The 13857-nt window shown below is 46.7% G+C and overlaps 1 protein-coding gene across 11 annotated transcripts in view; it reads left to right on the top strand.

The window, feature by feature from the left end:
- The window catches only part of mid2 (midline 2), a 164586-nt gene that overhangs the window by 64422 nt on the left and 86307 nt on the right, over positions 1-13857 (top strand). The window contains exon 1 of one of the 11 annotated variants that reach the window (XM_077236042.1): positions 12727-13023. The exons of 4 other annotated variants lie outside the window; for them this stretch is intronic. The gene's annotated coding sequence lies outside the window, so the exon portion shown is untranslated. Of the gene's footprint in view, positions 1-12726; positions 13028-13857 lie in introns of those variants that run through there. 6 more of the 11 variants (XM_077236041.1, XM_077236039.1, XM_077236036.1 and 3 more) reach the window with 6 other exon arrangements.

Raw genomic sequence — 13857 nt, forward strand, 5'->3', positions numbered from 1 at the left:
CTTGTTACACACAGTTCTGATTTTATATCACACAATTCTGACTTTAAAACACAATTTCGACTTTATATCACGTAACGAGGTAAAAAGTGAGAATTGCGAGATGTTAACTCGCAATTGTGAGAAAAAAAGTCAGAATTGTGAGATTAAAAGTCGCAATTACATTTTGTATTTTTTATTCTGTGGTGGAAACAAGCTTCCATAGCTTTCAAATGGCTCCAGTGGTGTGTAACTTGTGCAATGAACAGACACAGAAAACGTACTCGGTTACTAACGTAACCTCGGTTCTCTCTAGAGAGGGAACGAGTACTGCGTAATATCTTACGCTATGGGGAAAACCTCTTTTCCACGAGATATTGAAGCCAAAAATTATCCTTTAATTTTGATTAATGTAAAACGCTGTGCGGCAGCGTGCAGACATAGGCAAGACGGCTCGCGCGCCTATTGGCTGCCCTGCGGCCACAGCAGCAAGCCTATCGAGAGAGGCCCTGCGTGACGTGACGTCCAATGGGGGTACTTCGCGCCCATTTCGTCGCGTCCCGCCAGAATAGGCGTGGCCTTGGCCTATAAATACGCTCGACAGGCTGATACAAACTGGTTTTCAACGTTGAAGCGAACCAGCGCTGTTGTATGCACGGCAAGATACGCAGTACTCGTTCCCTCTCTAGAGAGAACCGAGGTTACGTTAGTAACCGAGTACGTTCTCTTACGAGAGTATCTCTCGTACTGCGTAATATCTTACGCTATGGGGAACACAATGTAAGACGCCGTGCGTACTGGGATCCGACACCAAAGTCCCAAGGGCAGTAGCCCGGGGCTCATATAGTGCATAATCACCATAGACTCACAGAGAGTCGGAGAAGAGAGGCTACCAGCATCATTCCCCACGTAATAGCATCCCATAGGAGCTAGTTATGTCAACAATATATCCCGCAGACAGGGTGAACGCGTTCAGCCTGAACTGGGCAAAAATACGGGCCATTCAACACCCATGGAGGTGTTCCATCGATCAGTGAGTGATACTCAATCAAAACTCAGCATTTTGCGCCGGCGCAGCGGGACAGATAGTGCTGAATTCTAGACCGACAGCAGCTTGGCCTGTAAGGCGGGAACTTCTAGGTTATAGAACCTTATAAATGTAGACGGCGAGGCCCAGCCTGCCGCCATACAGATATCATGCAAGGAAATCCCACTAGACCACGCCCACGAAGAGGCCACGCCTCTCGTGGAGTGCGCTCTGACACCCAAAGGACACTGCAGGCCCTTAGAGGTGTAAGCCAGCGCTATGGCATCGACTATCCATCTGGATAGGCTCTGTTTTGATGCGGCCAGTCCCTTGGAGCGTCCGCCAAACAAAACAAAGAGCTGCTCGGTCTGCCTGAAGACAGACGAGCGGGACACATAAGCTCTCAGCACCCTGACGGGGCAAAGGAGATTAGCATCCGCTTCCTCATTGTTCACCGGGAGGGCGCACAGGGAAATAACCTGGGCCCTGAACGGTGTGTTGAGGGATTTTGGCACGTACCCGTGCCTTGGTTTGAGTATGACTTTTGAGTCATTAGGCCCAAACTCAATACAGGACGCGCTTACTGAAAGCGCTTGCAAGTCCCCCACGCGCTTCATTGAAGCAAGAGCCACAAGAAATACCGTTTTGAAAGACAGGTGCTTCATGTCTGACAAATGGATTGGCTCGAATGGGGCACCTTTCAGGGCTTCCAGAACCGTAGAAAGGTCCCACATAGGGACTGAGGGAGGTCTGGAAGGATTCAGCCTCCGCGCTCCCCTGAGGAATCGCACGACAAGGTCGTTCTTCCCCAGTGACTGGCCAGACGTCGGTTTTGCAAACGCCGCTATGGCCGCCACGTATACTTTGAGCGTGGACGGGGTTCTACCCTTATCCAGCAGCTCCTGAAGGAAGGAGAGCACTTCCGTAACCCCGCAGTCTACGGGTGTAAAGCCCTGAGCTTGACACCAGGTAGAGAACACTGACCATTTCGAGGAGTAGAGCCGTCTAGTAGACGGGGCCCTAGCCTGCGTGATCGTGTTTAACACTCCCTCCGGGAGGTTAGCGGGTACCCGTTGATGGCCCACACATGTAGGGACCATAACTCCGGGCGAGGATGCCAAATCGAGCCCTTTGCCTGAGAGAGGAGGTCTCTCCTCACCAGTATCGGCCACGGGGCAGTGCTGGCCAGCTGCATCAGGACTGGGAACCAGGTTTGGTTCGTCCATAGCGGAGCCACGAGCAGCACTGGGCATCCATTTTCCCTGATTCGTTCCAGCACTTGGGGCAGGAGCGAAACGGGGGGAAAAGCATAGAGGGGGCGTCGGGGCCATACGTGGGCCAGCGCGTCCCTGCTCTTGGAGAAAAAGTCCGGACAGTGAGCGTTTTCCTGGGACGCGAACAGGTCCACCTGCGCTCTGCCGAATGTCTCCCACAGCAGTTGGATCATCTGCGGGTGCAGCGACCATTCCCCTGCTGGGACATTGTTTCTGGACAGTCTGTCTGGTCCCAGATTCAGGTGACCAGGCACATGCGCTGCTTTCAGTGAAAGCAGGTTGTGCTGAGCCCAGCCCAGGAGGCGTTTCGTCAGCCTGTAAAGGCTTCGGGACCTGGTGCCGCCCTGGTGATTTATGTATGCCACCACTGACATGTTGTCCGACCGGACTAAGACGTGGCGGCCTTTTATCTGGGGACAAAAACGCCTTAGCGCGTTGTCTACTGCCAGCATTTCTAGACAGTTTATGTGTAGGAGCTTCTCCCGTTCTGACCACTGGCCAAAGAACGGTCTGCCCTCGAGCAGTGCTCCCCACCCCGAGGTGGAGGCGTCCGTGGACACCACCATCACACTCGAGGGAGTCCCCAGACTCACGCCTGACTGGTACCAGTCGGCTTTTTTCCAAGGTTTCAGAGCCGAGACGCATTTCCTGTCGACCCTGAGGCGAAACAGACCAGCGGCCCAAGCCCCGGGCGGAACTCGTGCTTTCAGCCATAACTGCAGTGGGCGCATGCGAAGCAGGCCCAGCTGAAGTACTGAAGATGCTGAGGCCATAAGGCCCAGCATTTTCTGAAACCGTTTGAGCTGGACTATAGAGCCGCGGCGGAAGGATTTCACGGCGCGCTGAATGTTCAGTCCTCGCTCCGGCGACAGACGTGCTGTCATAGACAGGGAGTCCATCACTGTTCCCAGGAAGGAGATTTCCTGGCTGGGAGACAGCGAACTCTTCGCCCAATTGACTGTGAGACCCAAATTCTCGAGATGCTCGAGTAATGCGGTCTTGTGTTCTATGAGCTCTGATCGTGATCGAGCTAGAATCAACCAGTCGTCCAAGTAGTTCAAAACTCGCATGCCCTGAAGTCTCAGGGGTGCGAGAGCCGCGTCCATGCACTTCGTGAATATACGGGGTGCTGGAGACAGGCCGAACGGTAGGACTGTGTATTGATATGCCTGGCCCTCGAAGGCGAATCTCAAGAATCGCCTGTGACGTGACGCAATCTGTATTTGGAAATAGGCGTCTTTCAGATCTATTGACATGAACCAGTCTCCCTGGCGCACGTGCGCGAGGATTTTGCTGGTTGTCAGCATTTTGAACTTGCGTTTCAGAAGCGCTTTGTTCAATTGTCGCAGATCTAGAATGGGTCTGAGACCCCCGTCTTTTTTCGGTACCAGAAAATATCTGCTGTATACACCCCCTTCGCTCTGAGCCTGAGATAAAGGTTCTATGGCCCCTTTGCTCAGTAGTTTCGCTATTTCGGTTCGAAGTAGATGAGATACTTCGTTGTCCACCGTGGTTTCGACACGCGCCGTGCAACGGCGGGGACGTCGAGCGAACTGTAGCGAATAGCCTCTCTTTATAGTGTTCAACACCCATTCTGATACCCCGGGAAGCATTGCCCATGCATTCGCGTGGATAGCTAGAGGCAGAATGATATCCGGGCTCTGGCCGCGGCACAGCGGCGGCTGCAGAGCTTCGGTGTGCTGAGACATGAACACTGCGTTTAGAGTGCGCGAGGCGGGGGGCGCGCCGATCACGGCGGGCAGGCTGTTCGCACTCGCTTTCTCTATGACACATTGTGGAGAGAGAACGAGCGGGACAAGCCCCGTAGGGTTCAGCGTGTCTGTGAGTGAATGTGGGCGCGGGACAGCGGGCACATTTACTGCACTGAAAACACCGTCGGCTTGCGCTGACTGAATATGTGTTGGTTTCGTTTTTACAGAAACCGTGGGACACGCACTGTGTAGTGTTTGTGGGCACTGTGTCGTGGGCACATTCACTACGTTTGCACAATCGACATGAGTCGATTTTATTTGTGCTAGCCCTGAACTGTGGCGGGCTGTGTCTGTGTGTGGGAATGGGCACTGTGACGTGGGCATTCTTACAACACTCATAACACCATCGGCTATGGCCGGGACACCAGAAAATACACTCTTTATTGGATTTATCTGGGTAGCCGTAAAAACGGCTGTTGTGTGCAGGCAAGCGGGCAAATGAACCGACTTGTTGACTGCTAAATACACTGGAACAGTCACATCGCATGGAACTGGACGAGCGAAATGTTTCGGTGAAAATCCGGCCGCAGCGAGATTTGAACACCGTCGCTTTCCTAGGATGGCTAGGAAGGCTTTGAGACCTCGGGCTTGATCTCAATCCTCGGCCGGGGCCCGCGCTGAGGGGGGCGGCGTCCAGCAGAGCGAGAGCGCGGTCTCTGTTCTCGGGCCTGGCGGCGCTGAGAAGCGGCGGCCGGTGGTGCAGGCTGTGGCTGTGAGCTGCGGGCAGACGGCTGTTTCGAGCGACCTGCTGCGGAGCTAGAGCGCTTCGGGAGGAAGTGCTTCATAGCCTGCGATGTCTTCTGAACCTCCTGGAATCTGTCCGCGAAATCTTTGACGGCAGATCCGAAGAGGCCCACTGGCGAAATGGGCGCGTCGAGAAACACAGAGCGCTCCGAATCCGTCATTTCAGACAGCGTTAGCCATAGGTGTCTCTCAGCCACGGTGAGAGAGGCCATGTTCCGCCCAACGGCCTGTGCAGCAGATTTAGCGGCGCGAAGAGCCAGGTCTGTAGCGCTCCTTAAATCCGCAACGCTGATCGATCCCACGCCTTCCTCGTCCATTTTTCGGAGAAGGTCGGCCTGGAAGATCTGCAGGATGGCCATTGTGTGTAGCGCCGACACAGCTTGCCCGGCGGCGGTGTAAGCGCGACCGTGCATGGCTGACGTCACTCGGCAGGCTTTAGATGGCAACACCGTCTGTGCTCGCCGTCCAGCAGAGGGCGGGCAGAGATGTGATGCTACCGCTGCTTCCACAGGAGGAAGAGAAAGGTACCCTCTGTCTTTCGCACCGTCTACAGTGGAGAATGCAGCAGAGACAGATGTACGCATTCTGGCCGAGAAGGGGGCGTTCCAAGACCTTGCGACTTCTTCGTGAAGCTCAGGAAGAAAAGGCGCGGGTCTGGACTGTGATGGGGCGTGGTCCTTCTTGAGGAAACATCCATCCAGTCGGTTGCGCGGGGGTTGCGCGGGCGCCTCCCAGTCGAGGCCGAGGTTGTCGACGGCTTGAGAGAGCAGACGCATCAACTCAGACTCAATGCCCGCTCTTTTCCCGGAAGGCTCGCGAACAGCGGAGGGGAGGTCCACAGAGCTCGCCCAATCTTCGCTGTCCGACGCCAGGATAGAACAAGCCTCGGCTGTTTCGTCGATCTCAATGGCGGAAGCGGTGGCAGACGGCGGCCGCTGTCCATCGGTGAGTGACTCGAGCGATGCCGGCGAAGCTAGCGGGCGAACCGGCGAGCTTAGGCGGGCAGGAGAGGGCTCGGGAACGCGCTGAGCGCGGCGCTTTTTACGGCGCGGCGTCACAGCGGGTTGAAGTGCAGGCTCTGAGAAGGATGCCAGGCGAGTCCTCAGAGTCACCATAGGCATTAGCTCGCAATGAGGGCATCCGCCTTCGACGAGAGCGAGAGCCGCATGATCCTCACCCAGGCAGGAAGCGCAGATGACATGACGGTCCCCGTCGCTGAGTGTGGCTCGGCACGAGCCGCAGGATCTTTGCATCTTTAAAAAGACGCTTGCTCTTTTAGAACAGATAGAAAACAGAGATAGAGTGTGAGTCGCAGCGGCGAACACACACTCAGCAGTGAAAAGGATATGAACGCCGGAAAGCGTAGCAGGTACGGCGGCTGAAGGCGGCGAGGTGCAGGCCAGCGACTTCAGGCTCGAAGGCTCGTCCCGCAGAAGGCTTACAATCAGACGGCGCGGCTTCTCACTCCGGATCCAGCGATGCAGTAGTGCTTCGCTGAAGAGTTGAAAATCAGTTTGTATCAGCCTGTCGAGCGTATTTATAGGCCAAGGCCACGCCTATTCTGGCGGGACGCGACGAAATGGGCGCGAAGTACCCCCATTGGACGTCACGTCACGCAGGGCCTCTCTCGATAGGCTTGCTGCTGTGGCCGCAGGGCAGCCAATAGGCGCGCGAGCCGTCTTGCCTATGTCTGCACGCTGCCGCACAGCGTTTTACATTAATCAAAATTAAAGGATAATTTTTGGCTTCAATATCTCGTGGAAAAGAGGTTTTCCCCATAGCGTAAGATATTACGCAGTACGAGAGATACTCTCGTAAGAGAACTGGCCAACGGAAATAGGGGGTGATCATGGCAACACCCATTGGTTGTTCAAGAAACCAACTTGTGTATAGCTACACAGTGCTAATCAGAGACATTCTAAAACAGGAACAGACATGCTTTAAGAACAGTGGGAAAGTTCTGTTAGTGGTTTTGTGCACATGTTGTGGTTCAGCCCAAACTCAGATGAAAGTCAGTGGAGGTTTATAAACCAACCAGAACTGTACAGCCCATCTGTCTTTAGCTCCACAGCTTCCTGTGAACTTCAACCACTCGTTATTTCTGCCGCAATCAAATGTGGGTTTTTTTCACACTTTTTATTGTTTCTTTTGTTGTTGTTGTATCTTCTCAGAGGCTTGATTGGCTCATTGTCACCTAACCCTGCCTCCAATTTAAATATTTTGGAGCATCCATCCATTGGATGTGTTTGAAAGTTTCATTAACATATCTAACTTGAAAGCCGGTCTGATCCATCTCCTGTGTTTCCGACTCATGAGGGCGTGTGGAGGCAGGTTGTCGTCCACCTCAGATAGTCAACAGACTGAGTAAAAAAGGGGCGGTGATGCGTTTCCCCTGGATCTTCATGCTGATGTGTTGATGATGATCTGTTATGTAAGCAGCCTTCATGTCATTGTGCTTCCTGTCAGCTAGAGTTTTACCCTCATTCTTTCACCCAGGCTTCTCAAACCGTTGATCAGCAGCTTGTAATATTTCATCCTCTGAAATAAAATAAAAAAAAAGAGAAAAGAATGGCAGTAATGTCTCTGAAGCATTCAAGGCATGCAGGCAGCACTAGACTCTTTGAGTAGAATGAATGAATTCATCATGAAAAGGACAGTTTCTGAGAGCGCTCTCAAAAATTACCACACTCCAGCAAAATACAAATTGATTTAATCTCCACATTATAATACCCCCCCCCCCCCCCCCCCCCCCCCGACTTGAAAGCTTCTCGAGGAAGCTCTTGTAGAAATTGTCTTTATGTTACGTCAGATGACCACAGACACTGCTTTTTATGTTGCTGTAATGTCTTTGGACGCATCATCTCCCCTCAGAGTGGAATAAGCTTTACAAGTCTGACAGGTTTTCCTCTTGCAATGGGTGTGTCGTGTGGCAGCAGGCCTTCGGAAAACAAAGTGTTGTCTTTCTTCATCTACATGACCACAAGCATTTTATATCAGGCCTCACTGGCCCGCTCTTTTGACTAAACCACAGTCAGTTTGCATATTGGCTGGGTCTGCTTTAGGAAAACACTCATATTAGGTGGCAAGAACAAACTGTCATGTTGTGTTTTCATGTTTTACTTGAAAACTTTCCATAGACATAATGCTTTTTATTCCGTTTAACTTGTACATTCTGTCCCCTAACACTAAACCTACCCATCACAGAAACCTTTCTGCATTTTTACATTTCAAAAAACATCACTTAGATTTATAACCTTTTTTTCTCATGGGGACCAAAAAATTTACCTAGTGACCAACTGAAATCTGAAGAAACTGTGTTTCTTCATGTAAAGCTGTTAACCAATCACAGTTTACCAAACTGTGATTGGTTGCTTTACATGACAGTCAAAAGTCCTCTTGGGGCGGTCCTTGGCCAATGAAAGCTGCTATGGAGTCCAGACCTTCTGTCATCGGTCTGAAGGTCAGGCTACATGAGACTAGCCAAACCTTGACCTCTTGGTGGCAAGTGAGAAGTTTTTAAAAAAAGCCTAAAACAAGAGCGCCAAATCCTATTCATGAAGTGCTGCCTTCCTTCAGAGTTCAGTTCAAATCATGCTCCAACACCTGCCTATAGACCTTATGTAGCCACGCCCCTTTTCAGCGCTGAGCTCGTTGTCTTTTGACTCCGGTCTGTATTTCCACAGCGATCTTGCGTAGTTATGAATGAACGGCTCGTTAAAAAAATTTCCTCGGTCCATTTGTTAAGACATATGCTTTACAATGCTTATGATAAACATTACAATGCTCATGATAACTTTCGTTAACTCTACAATAAGTAAATCAACTTCACCAGCTAATTACTCCTGGACAGCGATGCCATAGAAATGTACATAGCCACCGCAAAAACGGAAGTTCAAAGACAATATTGTAAAGATGGCGGCGCCATTTCTCTGGTGCATAAGGTCTATAGTTATCAAGTGCTTTTAAAGGCAGGGTAGGTAGAAATCCCCAAAAATACTTTTTTCCAAATTTGTTTAAACTGTCTTTATATATCAATGCATAATTAAAATGTAAGTACTCTGGAAAAGAAATGATAAAAATCGAGTGTCTGTAGTCCTCTCAGGACTGTAATAAACACAGCTCATTATTCCATTCGGGACGAAAGAAATGATTGGCTGGGGCGACTGTCACTCTCCCTCGCTACCATGGATACCAGCTCTGATGATACAGGAGCAGCCCAAATGCGCGCACCCATTTGAAGAGGCACGGAAGCTAGTAATAACAATTATGGCAGAGAAAGAACAGTCAAAATTATCAGTACCTGCATATAATGTAGAGGCGGCGAAGTCAAACAAGTTAAAAAAGGAAGACAGTATTTGAAAAGGCTATGAACAAAAAGTCTTTGGATAATTAAAGAAATCATATGAGAGTCAATATCGGCTGGCTTTTCCAGCGGTGGCGACAACTGAGGGATCTCAAGGGGCTGAAAAGTGACTCCATGATGGCTTTATTTCTGCTGGACAGGTAATCTTGCTGTTTTCATTTTGATGGCATTTATTTTTTCATGAAGCATGTATCACTAGCACACGTAGCTACCTAATATAGCTACCTAACGTTACGTAGCATAACTAACGTTACACTGCCTTAACTATTACAGTGGAACTTTGGTGTCGACTGGTATAACGTGTTAGTGAGCCAGGGTTGAGACGATAAATAAGCAATAGGCCTATCTGCAGTTGAAAGCTGTTTTGTTTAATTTAGCCAAATCTAACTTTAGGTTTAGAGGATCTATTTTTATACCTAGCTTTACCCTCTGCCTAAACTTTGTTCCTATGTTCACCGTAAACTCTACCTGCTCCGTTTTTTCACGTTTGGTTTGTTGTTCGTTCAATAGGGTGCCAGATTTCTATAGAGTCTTCCAGGCGAAAACCCGGATAAAACACACGTAAACAGGCCTTAATATGTAGCGAAAAAAACACCCAATCTGGCAACACAAGCCACCGGTGTCTGTGGTTGTATATGGGTTGTGGCAATAATAATAAAAAATAGCTCGCAGCAACATATGGAAAAAAATAACTATGAACTAGTTAATTTTTTGGAACCGTGAACTTAGTTCAAAATTGTGAAGTATGAACTATGAACTTAACTAGTTGTTTTTATTTTGTGATTTGTGAACTGAACTTTGAACTAGTTCATGTAGAAAGTGAACTTTCCCAACACTGTGTATCTGTATGTGTTATACAATATATGTTGTGTGTGTGTGTTTGTGTGTTATATCTTGTGTCTGCAATGCAGTTGTGAGAAGGTGTTTGAGTGTATGTTACTCAGTTTATCTGTAAACAATCTTATGTTATGAATCTTAAAAATTCACCTTCATCACAGTGTAACTTATAGTAATGGCAAACGTGTATCAATTAAACTATTTATAGCTTTGCCTTATATTTAGTTTGATTCCGTTACGAGCTAGTAAAATATTTTAAACTTTACCAGTATCGATATGCGAGCTTGATAGTGAGTACTAACAGCCATTGTAAATTGTTTATATTCATACTGATAAAGTTAGTTATTTTATTACTTGTGATTCCGACATGATGTCACTACATACACTGCGCTTCTCTCTGCTCGGCGCTGGTAAACGCGTCCGACTCTTCCAGCTGAGCGAACGGCCGGGATTGCGCGTTCATGTGTTTTGGGGGCGTGGCTTTGGAAGGAGCCGAGAAGGGAGGGGGTGGTAGTTATTGGAATAATGAGCTGTGTTTATTGCAGTCCTGAGAGGACTACAGACACTCGATTTTTATAATTTATTTTCGTGAGTACTTACATTTTAATTATGCATTGATATATAAAGACAGTTTAAACAAATTTGGAAAAAAAATATTTTTGGGGATTTCTACCTACCCTGCCTTTAATTAGCTGGTTCAGGTGTATTTGTTTTGGGTTGGAGCTGAACATTGCAGGAAGGCAGATCTCCAGGAACAATATTGGGCACCCCTGCCATAAAGGTTTTTTTCTGCAGCTGCAAAGAGGAAATCAATGGAAAATGTCTCAGTATAGTTCATAGCACATTTATTTATTTATAGCTACCTGTTTTGTTTTGTTTTAAACTAATATCATTCAATGAAATCTCTTTATACAGTAGTTAGAAGTCTTGTTTGCTCAGTTGACCGTGGGTACACTGCACCTATGGCTCTCATTGAACCTCCATCGCATGGTTAATCATACTTGCCAGTTTGAAGCAAGTGCCCTTGATTTCTGAACTCTGTTATAAGTGCAAGTGTAAACTGTTTTGTAAGCAGTGCTGCGAGACTGTATCTGTGCTATATTTCTGGACTAACAACCCAGGAAGCAATTAGCAATTGTTTGTTTTGAATTTTTCATTGTTTTGAGTGGTCGCACATAACACTTCAGACATGAATTGAGAGCCAAGTGGTAGGACAGCATGGCCTTATCTCAGTGGGATGCCCTCAACGGGGGGTGTGCTCATATTTTAAAAGCTAATACCATGCTTCTACTTCAATTTGCAAGGTTTTTCCCAGAAAAAAAGGAAATTAGGTTCACATTGCTTAGCTGAAAATCAGGATGTTGCTAATAAACTCCAACTGCAGGTTGTGTATTTAATATGGTACATTCTTGTTACGCATTGAAGTAATTTGTTTGGGATTTTATAGCTTTTTAAAGTGTAATCAGGTAGTCCGTCTTGAGGAGCTCTGCGTATCAAATTTGAGAACCAGAACCAGGGCTGCGTTTCCCAAAAGCATTGTAAGCCTAAGTTGATTGTAGAGACCATTGGTGGCAATTGTTCTACGATCAATTTAGGATTGCAATGCATTTGGGAAATGCAGTCCAGAACTTGTACAGAATGATAATGTTTTTGCTATAGCTTGGGGCAAGTCAGGGGCAAGTTGTCACACGTGTTTAATAGTTATTTTATTTATTTAAAGTAAAGTCATTTACAGTGTAATTTATATAAAATTAGAATGTGTTGATCAGTATTAGTTTTTGTTGGCTAAAAAAAATTAAAATTGTCATCAATTTGATATGAAACAAGGTAATTGAACACCTTTATAAGTGGCTTGTCACAATGGGATTAGACAAACTATTTAAAGGGATAGTTCACTCCCAAATGTTGTCATCATTTACTCACCTTCATGTGAGGGTGATGTTGTCATCGTTTACTCAACAACCAATTTGTTCCAAACCATATGAGTTTATTTCTTATGTTGAACACAAAAGATGTTTTATTTTGAAAAATGTTAGTAACCAGACAGTTGATGGTCACCATTGACTTCTATAGGAAAAAATAATATGGAAGTCAACGGCTACCGCCAACTATCTGGTTATCAACATTCTTCAAAATATCTTCTTTTTTGTTCAACATAAGAAATAAACTCATACAGGTTTGGAACAACATGAGGGTGAGTAAATGATGACAACATTTTGGAGTGAACTATCCCTTTAAATTCGTCTGAAAAGCCTATAGTTTGTCTAATTCCATTGTGACACAAGCCACTAAATATAAATGTGTGTTCAGTTACCTTTTTTTCATATCACTGTACAAAAGCTTTTTTGAAGTCAAGACGTGCTTATGTAGAAATAATATAAGGGGGAGGGTGTATGTGCCATGCCAACTAGTTTCAGTCTCCCGTTTGTTGTAAACCCCTAACTGAGACAAGCAAATGACCCTCTTTATCATCATTGTATTTGCTCTCAAAGCTGTCCATGAGTAATTCTGTTTACCATACATCTCTGTGGGATTCTCGTTAATAATATGCTATATTATATCATCTCTCAACGGGTTTAGGCTCAGTTATACGCGAGGTGTAACAAATGGGTCATGGCAGCTCCTTGCCGGTTCACCACAGCCGACCATAACATACATAATTAATTTTATGGATGATATTGCTAACCGTATAGAGACGCAGGAGTGCCTTCTGGTGATGAACGACCCTGTCAATAAGGAGAGCCTGACTGGAAGGAGCCCGTAGCCGCTCATAGCCATCATTCGGGAGACTCTTTGCGCTTGTGTAGCCGGTGGGAGGAGCCCGGTTTCCTGCGATTGTCTGCCTGTCTGTCTGCTCCTCGCGCTGCACTCATTTCTCTAAAGTTGCGTTCTCGACACATAGGCTACTGCGTCGCGGAGGACTGCGCTTCGAGACAGTAACACTTGTTTCTGATATCAAGATTTCTTTTGTGTCCCCTTTTGGTTTCTTTCAAGATGACAGAAGAAAAGAATGTTCGACATTTAAAGCTGGTATGTGAGTAGCCTATGTGGTCGCATATCTCGCCGTGCTGTAGTTAGTTGCGCTTTGGACAGGATTTAAACTCTATCAGACGGAGGATAGTTTAATGCATCCTGAAGTAAACTAATAGCGGAGAAGTTTTAATAATTCTTTGAGCCAGGGCTGTGTTGCAAAACCTATTGAGCTGCTTAACTAGACGGTTTTTTGTGGCATCGTAGGCGCTTCAAAATGCTCTCTATCTAGTGAACTCGCTAGATATTGAGAACAACGCACTAGAGTCGGTGTGTTTTACTTCTTAACCTGCCAGTTCGCTGTTGCGCTTTATTTCTACGTTGTCTTGATAAACGTCTGTTTTGTGATGCCGACTAACATTGTATTGTAGCGATCAGCAGTGATGTTCTCCTGTAGACAGAAATAAAGGGATGATTAATTTAATGTTATACATCCTACTCTCATTATGTGAACATTTGGAGGATTTGCGCATATCGTTACCATTGCGTCAAAACATCCCTGAGAAACTCAGCGTTTTAGTATAGACTTCATAATAAGAGAAAGGACAACAATACAGTGGCTAAGTTATAGTGTCTTTAGCGTATAGATTATGTTATGTTTACATTTTATATTTTTATTATATTATATTTTTTTTATTAGGCTATTTCTTCTTTTTTAGACACCTCTGGAAACTTTTTTTTTTCAAAGATGTGGTTTTAACCGGGGGTCCGGGGCCCACTAGAACATTTAAAGGGGTCACAACATGTAGCCTTGTAAAATAATTAAAATAAATTACATTATAATAAAAAATACTGCACCTTTATAAACCGGGTCCATGTGTAATATGAATTTCT

Source organism: Siphateles boraxobius, unplaced genomic scaffold (assembly GCF_051911475.1).
Source record: "Siphateles boraxobius isolate OS27281-9 unplaced genomic scaffold, OSU_SipBor_1 2, whole genome shotgun sequence".
Lineage (NCBI taxonomy): Eukaryota > Metazoa > Chordata > Actinopteri > Cypriniformes > Leuciscidae > Siphateles > Siphateles boraxobius.